General features: G+C 38.6%; 1 non-coding gene across 1 annotated transcript; it reads left to right on the top strand.

The window, feature by feature from the left end:
• Positions 1-2,569: 2,569 nt before the first annotated feature.
• Positions 2,570-2,642, top strand: TRNAT-UGU. The gene has a single exon. It is a non-coding gene; the product is annotated as a tRNA-Thr (tRNA).
• The last annotated feature ends 8,418 nt before the right edge of the window (positions 2,643-11,060 follow it).

Below are 11,060 nucleotides of genomic sequence, written 5' to 3'. Positions count from 1 at the left end.
GGCAAGTCTGGTGGAGTCAGTTAGGAAGGGCTTTATTCTGTACAAGGAGTCAAGTTTGAAGGGTAATTTCTTGATGACAAGGGTTAAATGTTTATCAAACTTGAGGTTGTTATCTATGGTGACTCCAAGTAGTTTGATCAACTGGTTCAATAAGGGTGTTATTAGATGAGTAAATGGTAACGGGAGTAGAATCTGTAGATTTTTGCTATTGCAAAAGACCATTAATTTTGTTTTAGAAGGGTTAAGAATCAGTTGTGAGTTGTTATGGTATTTTTCTGTGTCCAGGAAGGATTGTTGGGTTTTGGTAAGTAGTGCAGGTAGAGATAGAGCTGTGCAAATAAGTGAAGAATTGTCTTGATATTAAACAAATGTAGTATGCTGAGGGGCAGTGTGTAGTCTGTTTGTGAATATAGTGAAAAGAAAGGGACTGAGAATGGACCCTTGAGGTACACAAACAGAGATAGGTAGAGAGGAAGCTAAATTTGTTTTTTTTTCATCTTACTGCTTGCTGGCAGTTTGTAAAGTAACTGATGAACCAGGAGAGGGCTGAATGGAAGAGATTAAGAGCGCTAACTCAGAGATAAGTTTTTTTGTGGGACACAAAAGGGGAGAAAATTTTTGCAGCAGATATTTTGGAATATTTGACAAACACTATGTAGGATTTTTGCCAGGTTGAAAATTTAACATTTCACAGATAGCAACATTTGATGCACCTCTGATAGTTGTTAATGCTAGAAGCATTGATAATAACTTTATTGGAAAATGTGCTACATTTCCACAAGATTCATGCTGTTATTGTTTGTGAGACGTGGTTAAAGAACAATGAATGGAAACCAGTTATGTCAGGGTATAAATGTTTTTACTGTAACAGACAGTTTAACAAAAATTCAGGTGAAGGTATTATGATAGAGATTAAAGATAATTATGAGACCTGTGATTATTACATGTTCAATGATAACACCAATACTATAGACTGTGTAACTGTAAGAATAAAGACAACCCTGGAAAATATAACAATCGTTAGAGTGTATAGACCACCAAGTGAAGTGCTGATGATCTAGAGGAATTCTTATTTCTTTCATGAAACACAGGAGGGAAAATAATATTAGCTGGGGACTTAAATTTACCAGAAACAAACTTTAATAATATTTATTCAACAACGTTAGTAAGGAAATTATTCACAACATATGTTCAGGAAGAACAATTGCTTCAGATTGTAAAAAAAAAAAAAAAAAACTACCAGGGAATGGAACATACTAGACATTGTTTGTGTTCCAAAAGAAATTACTGTTAGTTCAAGTCAGGTTTTACCACCATTGATGTGCAGTATCACAGGGTTATAAAGGTTAATTTATTACTAGATAATTCTGCCAAACTGAAATCTAAACCAATGCACAGAAGGTTAAATATAGATTATATGGAAGCAAAACAGTCACTATGTAAAACTAACTGGAGTGATGCATTAAGTGGATAAACTGAGGATGGAATGTGAAAAGTTTTGAAAGCAAAATTGTTTGAGTGAAAAAAAAATAACATCAGGATCTAGGCATACAATGTCAGGGGGATATATTTCCATAAGAACAGGATACCTGATTAAGGTGAGAGACAAAAATATAAGAAATGGAAGAGAGATCAACCTACAGCTTTGAAAACTGAAATAAAAAATCTGGACAAACAAATTAAGCATAGTGTGTGATAAGATCAAGAAAAATTTAAAGAAAACTTATATACAGATATTGAACATAACAGAAAACCTTTTTATAGATATATAAGATATGGAAGGAGTAAGGACATAAAAATTGATAAACTGTGTTCAGATTCTAAAATGTATTCTCAAACAGATCATAGATATAATAACAAGATTTTATGCAAAACAGTTTGGATCCACAAAGGGAGTGATAAGCTGTCCTAGGACATCCAGGTAACCTCAGATACTGTTATCAAATTAGATTATATTGAAAAAGAACTGCCCAAACTGGAGTCAAACAAAGCACAAAGAGAAGACAGAATTAGTAATAATGACTGAGAACAATTTAGCAGGAACTTACAGTACCAGTATATTTATTTGTAAGTAATATTATTATGGGAGATTCCTCAAAATTGGAGACATCCTCTTATTAAACCTGTCTTTAAGGGAAAGGGGATTAGGAAAAACCCAGAGTCATATAGACCCTTAAGTCATGTTGTGGAAAAATAATGGAGAAGGTAATATTGGGTAAGTTATTTTCAGAAATGAATAGGTTGGAACTTGAAACCATATATCATGCATATGTTGAAAATAGATCTATTACCACCTGCAATATGATGTTCTATAACAATATAATAACAGCTATAAATGAGAAAATGTGCTGTGATATAATTTATATAGATTTAACTTTAGTATTTGACAGGGTCATACACAAAACACTGATCAATAAATTAGAACAACTAGGTATTGATGTACTCTTGATAAGATGGATAGCTGCATGGCTTACAAATAGGACATGGCATTGTGGGTCTAAAGGGAGACACCCTGTCCACCTCGACTACAGAAACCTTAACCAAAGTTGCAGTTGGACAACGACAAACTGGCCTTGTAGCTCAGAGGTTACAGCACAGGTTTTGTAAACCAGAGGTCATGAGTTCAAATCTCATTAAGGCCTCTGCTTGTGTTTTAGGTTGGGTGGGTTTGACTCTAATCTCGGGTTATTGGCTAGGCTTAAAATAGCCCTTCAGGGCAGTTAGCCTAGTATGACCCTATAAACAACCTCAAGCCATCCCTTCTAAATGGATACCCAAACCAAAGTAAACAACATCTTTTTCTTTGCCCCTGCCTCAAGCCATTTCTCTCTGGCCAAAGCTCAAGACCTCTTAAAAATAGCACGGGAATTCATGGCTTTCAGGAAATCCAGAGACCCTGCCCACATTTCTTCTACTGAAGCCTCACCATCTAAAAGAAGCATGGAGGGGGATTTTCTGAAAGTTTCATATTCCTCATGCTCAGAAGATGAGGAGGAGTTGTCCTACTCTGGTCACCTACCCCCACAAACTTATCCAGATTCAAACTCTGATGACACTCTCTTTTTTGCCCCCCAGAGCCTTTCTTTTGAAGAGTTCCTTCACAGAATGAAGAAGGCTTTCAAATGGGAAAGCAAACAGCTCTCACAAGCTTAGACCCATTACAAGGAACTGCAAAGTTTGCTTTCTACCAGGCCACTGGCTATGTTTCCTATATACGTAGTACTGGATAATGTCTTTGAAGACATTGCTTTATTTCACCAAAGATCCACTCAGTTTGTTCCTCCACATCAGGAGGGAAAAGGCTTCTACTCAAAGATCTTTCTAGTTCCAAGAAAGGAGGGCATCTGGTGGCCCATCTTGGATCTCTCAAATCTAAACAAGTTTCTCAATATCCCAAAATTCAAAATGCTTACTTTGCAAAAAATTGCTTTCGTTGATCTTTCAAGATGCCTTCATGGTCACTCTAGACCTAAAAGGTGCTTATCTCCATGCTCCCATAGCAGACAGTCTCAGAAAATATCTAAGATTTGTAGCAACAGGCTCTCACTTCCAATTCTGTGTTTTATAATTTGGGCTGTTCACTGCTCCCAGAATTTTCACACAATGCTTAGCTTCTCTGATGCCAAATTGCAAAACTCTGGGAGTTCATATTTACCCCTACTTAGAGGGAAAATCCACAGCAGAGACCGTAAACACCTTGGAAATCACCATAGACTACTATCAAAAGTAGTTCTCAACATAAATCTTCAAAAGTCACAAATGCTTCATCAGACAATGATCCTCTTTCTGGGCACTCTCATAGATTTGTCCCAACAGATACCTTCCTTCACCAGGACAAGATGCATTTCCTGACAAAATACCAGACCAGCCTGTTTCCAAAACAACAAGTCTCAGCAAGGGAATTTCTGGGGATTCTGGGTCACATGACATCCTGCAATCTCGTGACCCAACTTGCAAAGTTACACATGAGAAAACTTCAGTGGTTCCTAAAAAATGCTTGGGAACAGCAGTATCATTCCCTGGATTCCCTACTGCCCTTCCTTCCATGCCTAAAAAATGAGATTCTGTGGTAGAGGAACACCATACTGCAGAACCTAGGACAAATTTCTCTTTACCAGAAGCAGACAAGACCATCACCATGGACAGTTAAGATATAGCGTGGAGGGCCCACTTAGGTTCCCTGAAAGTGCAAGGCATCAAGACACCACATCAAAGGAAATTGCATATAAATCAGAAAGAGCTACTACCAAGTCTACCTGGCTATAAAGGTTTTTCATCAGAACATTAACCCAGAGATCTTTCACATTTGGACAGACAGTACCACAGTGATATGGTACATAAACAAGCAAGGGAGTACACTGTCCTATCCTTTGTGAAACTTCTTGAGAAAGATTTCGATGCTGGCTCAAGAACCAGGGCTAACTCTCATAACATGTTATATTCCTCTTCAGAACAATATCCTGGTAAAATCTCTAAAGATGGATCTTCTAGACCCCAATGAATTGATGCTGAAGAGAGAAGTTTTCCCAGATCTATGCCTACAGTGTATGGGAGGTCCCCTGAATAGACCTGTTTGCCACTCACCAGAGCAGAAACTAAAGACATTCTGCTTCAGAATTCAACAAAAAGAGATTTGGAAAATAGATGCTTTCACAGCTTTTGATCCCCAGGGTACTGATAAAAGTCAGGGCAGACATACCCAGCATAATCCTAGTGGCCACCTTCTAGCCAAGGCAACACTGGTTCTCTCTTGTCTTGACCTTCAGCAAGGGGAGATTCTGCATCATATCACAAGAAGCAGATCTCCTCGGCCAAGCCAAGGGACCTGTCTTCCATCTTCACCTACCCACACTCAGGTTAGCAGCCTGGAGAATTGGGTTTTGACACCAAGGAATGCCTCCTATCCCATGGGCATGTTTTCCATTCTAAAGGAGACATGTAAACCCAATCCCAGAAAATTATATCTAGCAAAATGGAAGAGATATTCCACCTGCTGTCACAACAAGAACACAAACCCTTCTCAGGCAGACATCAACTCAGTCCTGGAGTACCTTTCAGTCCTGTTTAGACAGGGGCTTTCCAATTCCAGTACTAAAATACATGCACCAGTCATATCAACTTGCCTGTAGAATGCTCCAACCTTTTCTCACACCATGACATGAAATTTTTCCTAAAAGAGGTAATTCACTTGAGACCACTCAGAAGGAACCCTATTCCTGTGTAGAATCCAAATTATGTGTTAGAGAAACTCGCCTTGCACCCCCCCTTTGAATCTGCTGCTACTGCCTCTCTGAAGATGCTCAATTTGAAGACCATTTTTCTTACAGCTGTCACTTCAGAATGGAGAGTCTCTGAGCTACAAGCCCTCATGTGTAAAGAGCCATTCACTGTCTTTTAAAAGGAAAAGGTAACCTTTAGAATAAATCCATCTTTTATGCCTAAGGTGGTATCAGAACTTAACTTAAACCAGGCTAAACCTGCCATTCTTCTTCCTAAACCCACAGGACAACATCTCAAAGCAAACATAGAGTCCCACATATGCAGATTTAAATGCAAATGTAACCTTCCTAAACCATAAAGACCTCCTAGATGAAGTACATATAACAAATACCCTCAGCAGCTCCAAATCACGCTTTCAAAACAATACCCACATCAACACATAGAGACGCAACTCATGGAGCATATATCTCTAAGTCCATAAGGCAATCCACCACACAATCCAACATTCTGGTCATTGGAGACTCCATTGTGAGACACACTGATGTCCCTCACACCAGGCTGAGTAAGGACAAAGTCACTGGCAGTTGCTTGTCAGGGGCTAGGATCCACCGTATTATTCATGCACTCAGGTCATTGGACCACAAGTACCAGTATGACTCAGTCATAGTCCAGGTAGGAGTAAATGATCTGAGACGTACCTCCCTGAACTATATGAAAAGAGACATCATGGAGCTCTTAGAATACGTGTCTCAGGCTGGTACGAGCCTAGCATTGAGCAGCATTTTACCTTCTTCAAAGATGATGCCACAATGCAAACAAAAGGTGATTGACTTTAATAATTGGCTTAGTTTCTGGTGTCAATCTAAGGGGCTGCAGTATTTGTCAGCTTAGAAGGAAATGGTCAACAGACCATGCTGCTTTGCCAGGGATGGTCTGCACCACTCCCCTTTAGGCTTTTGAATATTAGCTAAAACATTGTCTTTCCCCATAATGCCTTTTTAAGGCAATGCCAAACTGAAAGTACTTCTGACATAAATCAAAATCAAGAAAATATAAAGGCATTTCTGCTCAATGCTAGGAGTCTAAAAAAAAGCTCTACTCCCTAGAAGCTATCTTCATCCTAGACAATGCTGATGTCTGTGAAGTCACTGAGACACAGTTTAAAGCCGTGGAGAGCAGACCAACAGTACAAGTTTATAATGCCTTCCACACCTTTAGACCAGCTACTACACAGACAGGGACTAAAGGCGGAGGTGTCTCTGTTTACATCAAAAACAAATATACCTCAAGGCTAGTCAAACATGACATTGCACTTGAGCTGCTCCATGTTTAAACCATGATAGGCAAAATCCAATATCACTTCCTTACCAGCTATAGGTCCCCCTCTATGACCCAGGAAACCCATACCATGTATTTAAACTTATTAGAAACACTAATCATCCAACCCATTACCATATTTATGGGTGACTTTAATTGCCTCACTATTAAGTGGGAATTCTATATGACACGAAATGTACAGCCACATAGATTCCTAGATTTTGTAAACATAAACTCGCTGAATCAGATAGTCAATACATCAACCAGGGGTGCAGTCATACTGGATCTGTTCCTCACTAATATGGGAGAGTGCTGAACACCCCCTACTGCAATGCCTTCCCTGATAAGAATTGTCTGCAGAAAAGGGGTGATGGAGATAAGAGGACTCTCTGCCTCCTATGGTTTTCCTCCCTCACACTCAAGTTCAGACAACAGAGGAGGTTGTATTTTCCTCAGGCAACAGAATGCCTGATGACTGCTTAGAAAGACCTGAAGATGGTACCGACAGATGCCCTCATACCCTGATGTCCAGACAGCAGTCTTCAGACATCCATCAGCATGGGATGATGCAAAGACTCTAGAAATTGGACCAGTCATGAGCTTCTGCATGCCAAGAAGACCTAAGAATCAGTACTGCAACACTATTCAAACATCTACAATTATGATAAGTAGGGCACAAATGTATTTTATAGTGCTAATGTTCTTTTGGTCACTGGCCTACACATTTTTTTAAGAATGGCATTTTTGCCCACTGAATCTTTTAAGAGTTTTAAATATAATTTTAAGAGTCTAATTCAAATCAGTGATGGCAACAGCTGAAGAAAAAAATCCTACTTGGCACAATATACAGGCACAATGATTTATTTGTATAACTGCTCTAAACTTAAGAGTTGGACTAAAAATTAGTTTAGCAGCAAGTTTGTGGCCATCACCTCTGCACCTCTCCTAGTTAATCAGCACAGACTTTGCCAACCACACTGCCCAAGGCTTTTAGAAAGAGCTGACAGTTCCACTGCTGTCAGGAAATGTTATTGGCAGCTTCCATTTAACTGTACAGACAAGAATGAGGGATGGATGCTATAAGCAAAACAAGAGTGAAGTATGCAACCTCACAGGTTGCACCAGTAAGAACAGCAGGAAAGGTGTAAAAGAAACTTGAAACTGAAAAATCTACCCTTTGACCAAAAGACAAACTATCATGTTCTACAACAGTTACTACTGCATGTGTCCTTCATCTCTTATCTGCACGCTGAGAATCTGCGGTTTTCAGACTGAGGAATGTGGCACTGACATTAGTTTGTGGTTTACTGTTGCCGATGCTCCTAGGTAATTCCAGTTGCATTATTTACAAAGCACACAGTGAACACTGAGAAGTCTTGTATAACTAAAAAAACTTATGCTTTGAGTTTGAGGGACGTTACTGGTGTTTCTCCGTCACACTCTGTTTGGCCATGATTTTGTTAATATTGTTATCAATAAGTAGTGGTGTCTTATGTCTGCTGAGAAGACATAATATAACATTGAATAAAGACATGCTAGACCACAGAAGTTTCTTGTTTTTTAATACCTCACATATTATGCAGAAACATGAGCCCTGTTTGGGACTTTACAGGCAGTTGCACACATGAACAACTTGTTCTAGAACACTAATATTCATACACACACTTTCTTCCACAATATTGTAACAAACAGTTGCTTAAGTCACACATTTGTCACAAAATTTGCCCATCACACTATATAGTGACATCTTTTGTGTAAAAAAGGTGAAGTGTGCCTTCAAATGAGTCCTGTGTTGTTACATTCTCTTGAAAATTCGCCAGGCAATTACTGTATTAGACAGAATAATGTTTGCTACATAAGGGTGTATAAAAGGTTGTAACCTGGAAGGAGACAGTAAAGGAAGTTGATTCCTCAGTCAGAGGTTCATCATGGATCAGACCAGGGGCTCTAATTGATGATTTGGGTTTTCTGCAGCTGGATGTTCTAGTCAGGACCTGTTATGGATATAGTCTGAAGCAAGTTCAAGTAAAGATGTTTTTTTTGGGGGGGGGGTGAAGTTGAAGGGGAGATCTGACATGACCTGCAGATGTGACCTTTATCTACCACATAGCTCTCAACCTTCCATGCCCAAAATGAGGAACACCAGCCATCATAATGTGGAACAAATGGGCAAAATATGAAACACATCTTAACGGCTTACTAACAACTTCAACTAGGAAGGTCATAGGATGGTTAAAATATGCTGGTTTTACTTATGAAAAAGGTATTGTAATGAATCAAAATGATTCATTTCTATTTTCCATGGATATCAGTTAAAAAATTGCTAACACTGAATGTGTGACAAAGCCTTTCAATATGGAACTTCGAGGAACGTGAAATTTTTAAGACCCGAAATGAGATATGTTCCTCACAATGAGGTACACTTGAGAGGTATGATCTACCAGCCTATTGCTGGGGGAGCTGTGAGGGACTGAACCTGTATGTAAGGACAGTGACCTTATAGAGAAGGTAGTGTATATATTGTAAATGACTTTTAGATAAACTGAGAAAACACAGATGGGCTGCATTTTCATTTAATTTTTAGTTTTGCCCTGCAAACAAACCTGCCTGTGTTTTTGCATATTTCTGCCACTAGTTTTTAAGACATGATAATATCTATATCTATATCTGATTCTTATCTATATCTATATCAACATCTAGCTATCTATATATGTACACTATCTATCTATCCAACTATCTCTCAAGCTATACAGTGTAATCTATCTATCTCTACTTTTTTCCCCTGCTTATTGGCCACGTAATTTAATTTAGGGCTGCAGTGAATCCAGATCCTGTAACTTAGCAGTTAGAGAGCACAAGTTACCAGACAGAGGGAAACTAATCCTGGATGTGGTACTATCCAATTGCAGGACAACTACACCAACTCCAGATGGCATGCATACCTATGACTAGTTTATTAAGAAGGTCAACAATTCATCTGTGGCACATCTTTGGGATGTAAGAACAAACCAATTTACCAACAAAAACACACATAAACAAGGGAATAACATGAAGACATCACCCAAAATGCAACCTAGCTATGAAATCCACAAATATAGTGTACACTGTAAATAGCTAACCAAAGACACCAAAAACATAGTGTAAACTTGCAGTTTCAGGGAAAAAGCACACTCAAAGTAAAATGTTGATACTTTTAATATCAATTTTAGTTAAGCCCTTTCATCCTAGAAACTATGGACTTCATCAGAACAAAAATTGAAAGAAAAAACACATTTTTAAAAAGATGAGTAACCAATCACAAAACATATTCCTAATTGCATGACATAAATTAAATTAATTGAACACTATCATACAAATTATGCAGTTCAATAAATTTATATTTACATTCTATATTAAGCATCTATGTATTCCTTAGTAAAAACTCCCTAATAAAAACATATGTGATCTTAATATAAATGCTTTAAAGTTAGCCATTAAGAAACGGACTTCCAAGATGGCAAAGCACTGATCAACAGCATAACAGCTCTCCCAGTGTGAAAACAGAATCTGAGAAAAACGAGTGCCACTGAAAATGTTTTTTGGTAGAATTCATTTACTGGCTAGTAAATACACTGCTTGGATGCCAGCAAAGAAGTAATTTGGAAAATCTGAAAGAAAGTCAACTAGAAAAGGTGAAGAGAAAATACTGTCTGAGAAGGATTCTGCAGCTGTTCAGCTTCAGCTTTGGTTCAAGATTAAAGTACAGTTGTGTAAGTTGAACTTACCATAACAGTAGATGTTCAAATTATCACTGCTGCAGTAGCCTTGGCTGTATGGGTTATATCCTGCCAAGGATATAACAACCAGCAAGCTTCCAAAGTTTCAGGGCACCTTCCACACTCCCAAACTGTCAAGCAGCTTGAGCTGAGCTAAATAAGAGATGAGTCTAGGTCCAAAGCCTTTCAGAACTTTCTTTTCAGCAGAGAGAGGGAGAGAGAGAGGCTTAGCACTGAACAGACAAGGCTTGAAATAACAAAAAATAAATGTCCATGCCCTGAGATAAAAAATGCACCAAAATACAAGGGGGGTGGAGGGAGGGAGGGAGTGGCTACTGCAACAGTGATCATTCAAACATCTACTGTTGTGGTAAGTTCAACTTACACAACTGCACTATGTTCTTCATGTTGCTCACTGCTGCAGTAGCCTTAGTTTTATGGTTATATATTGCCAAGGATATAACAGCTGGCTGGCTTCCAAAACTTCAGAGAACCTTCTATGCACCAAAATTGTCAAGTAGCTCAAGCTGAGCTGACGAAAACACAGGTTTGGGTGCAAAGCCCTTCAGAGCTTTTTTGCTGCTGAAGAGTACATTCCTCTGAGGCTTTTGAAGATCAATAGTTGGCTTGTACTTTCCTTAGCTGGGCAGATAAGTTCCATTTGGGGAAGAACCTTCATTTTCTCATTTTTAACTGATATTTTCTTTCCTTCTCAGGAAAGTTACTTTAAAGCTAGATGTGTTGTGTATTAATGGAATGTCTTGAGAC

Source organism: Protopterus annectens, chromosome 3.part1 (genome assembly GCF_019279795.1).
Source record: "Protopterus annectens isolate FY-2018-M chromosome 3.part1, PAN1.0, whole genome shotgun sequence".
In the NCBI taxonomy this organism is placed as follows: domain Eukaryota; kingdom Metazoa; phylum Chordata; order Ceratodontiformes; family Protopteridae; genus Protopterus; species Protopterus annectens.
The sequence above is the reverse complement of the archived record's forward strand: the minus strand, read 5'-3'. Positions and strand labels throughout refer to the sequence as shown.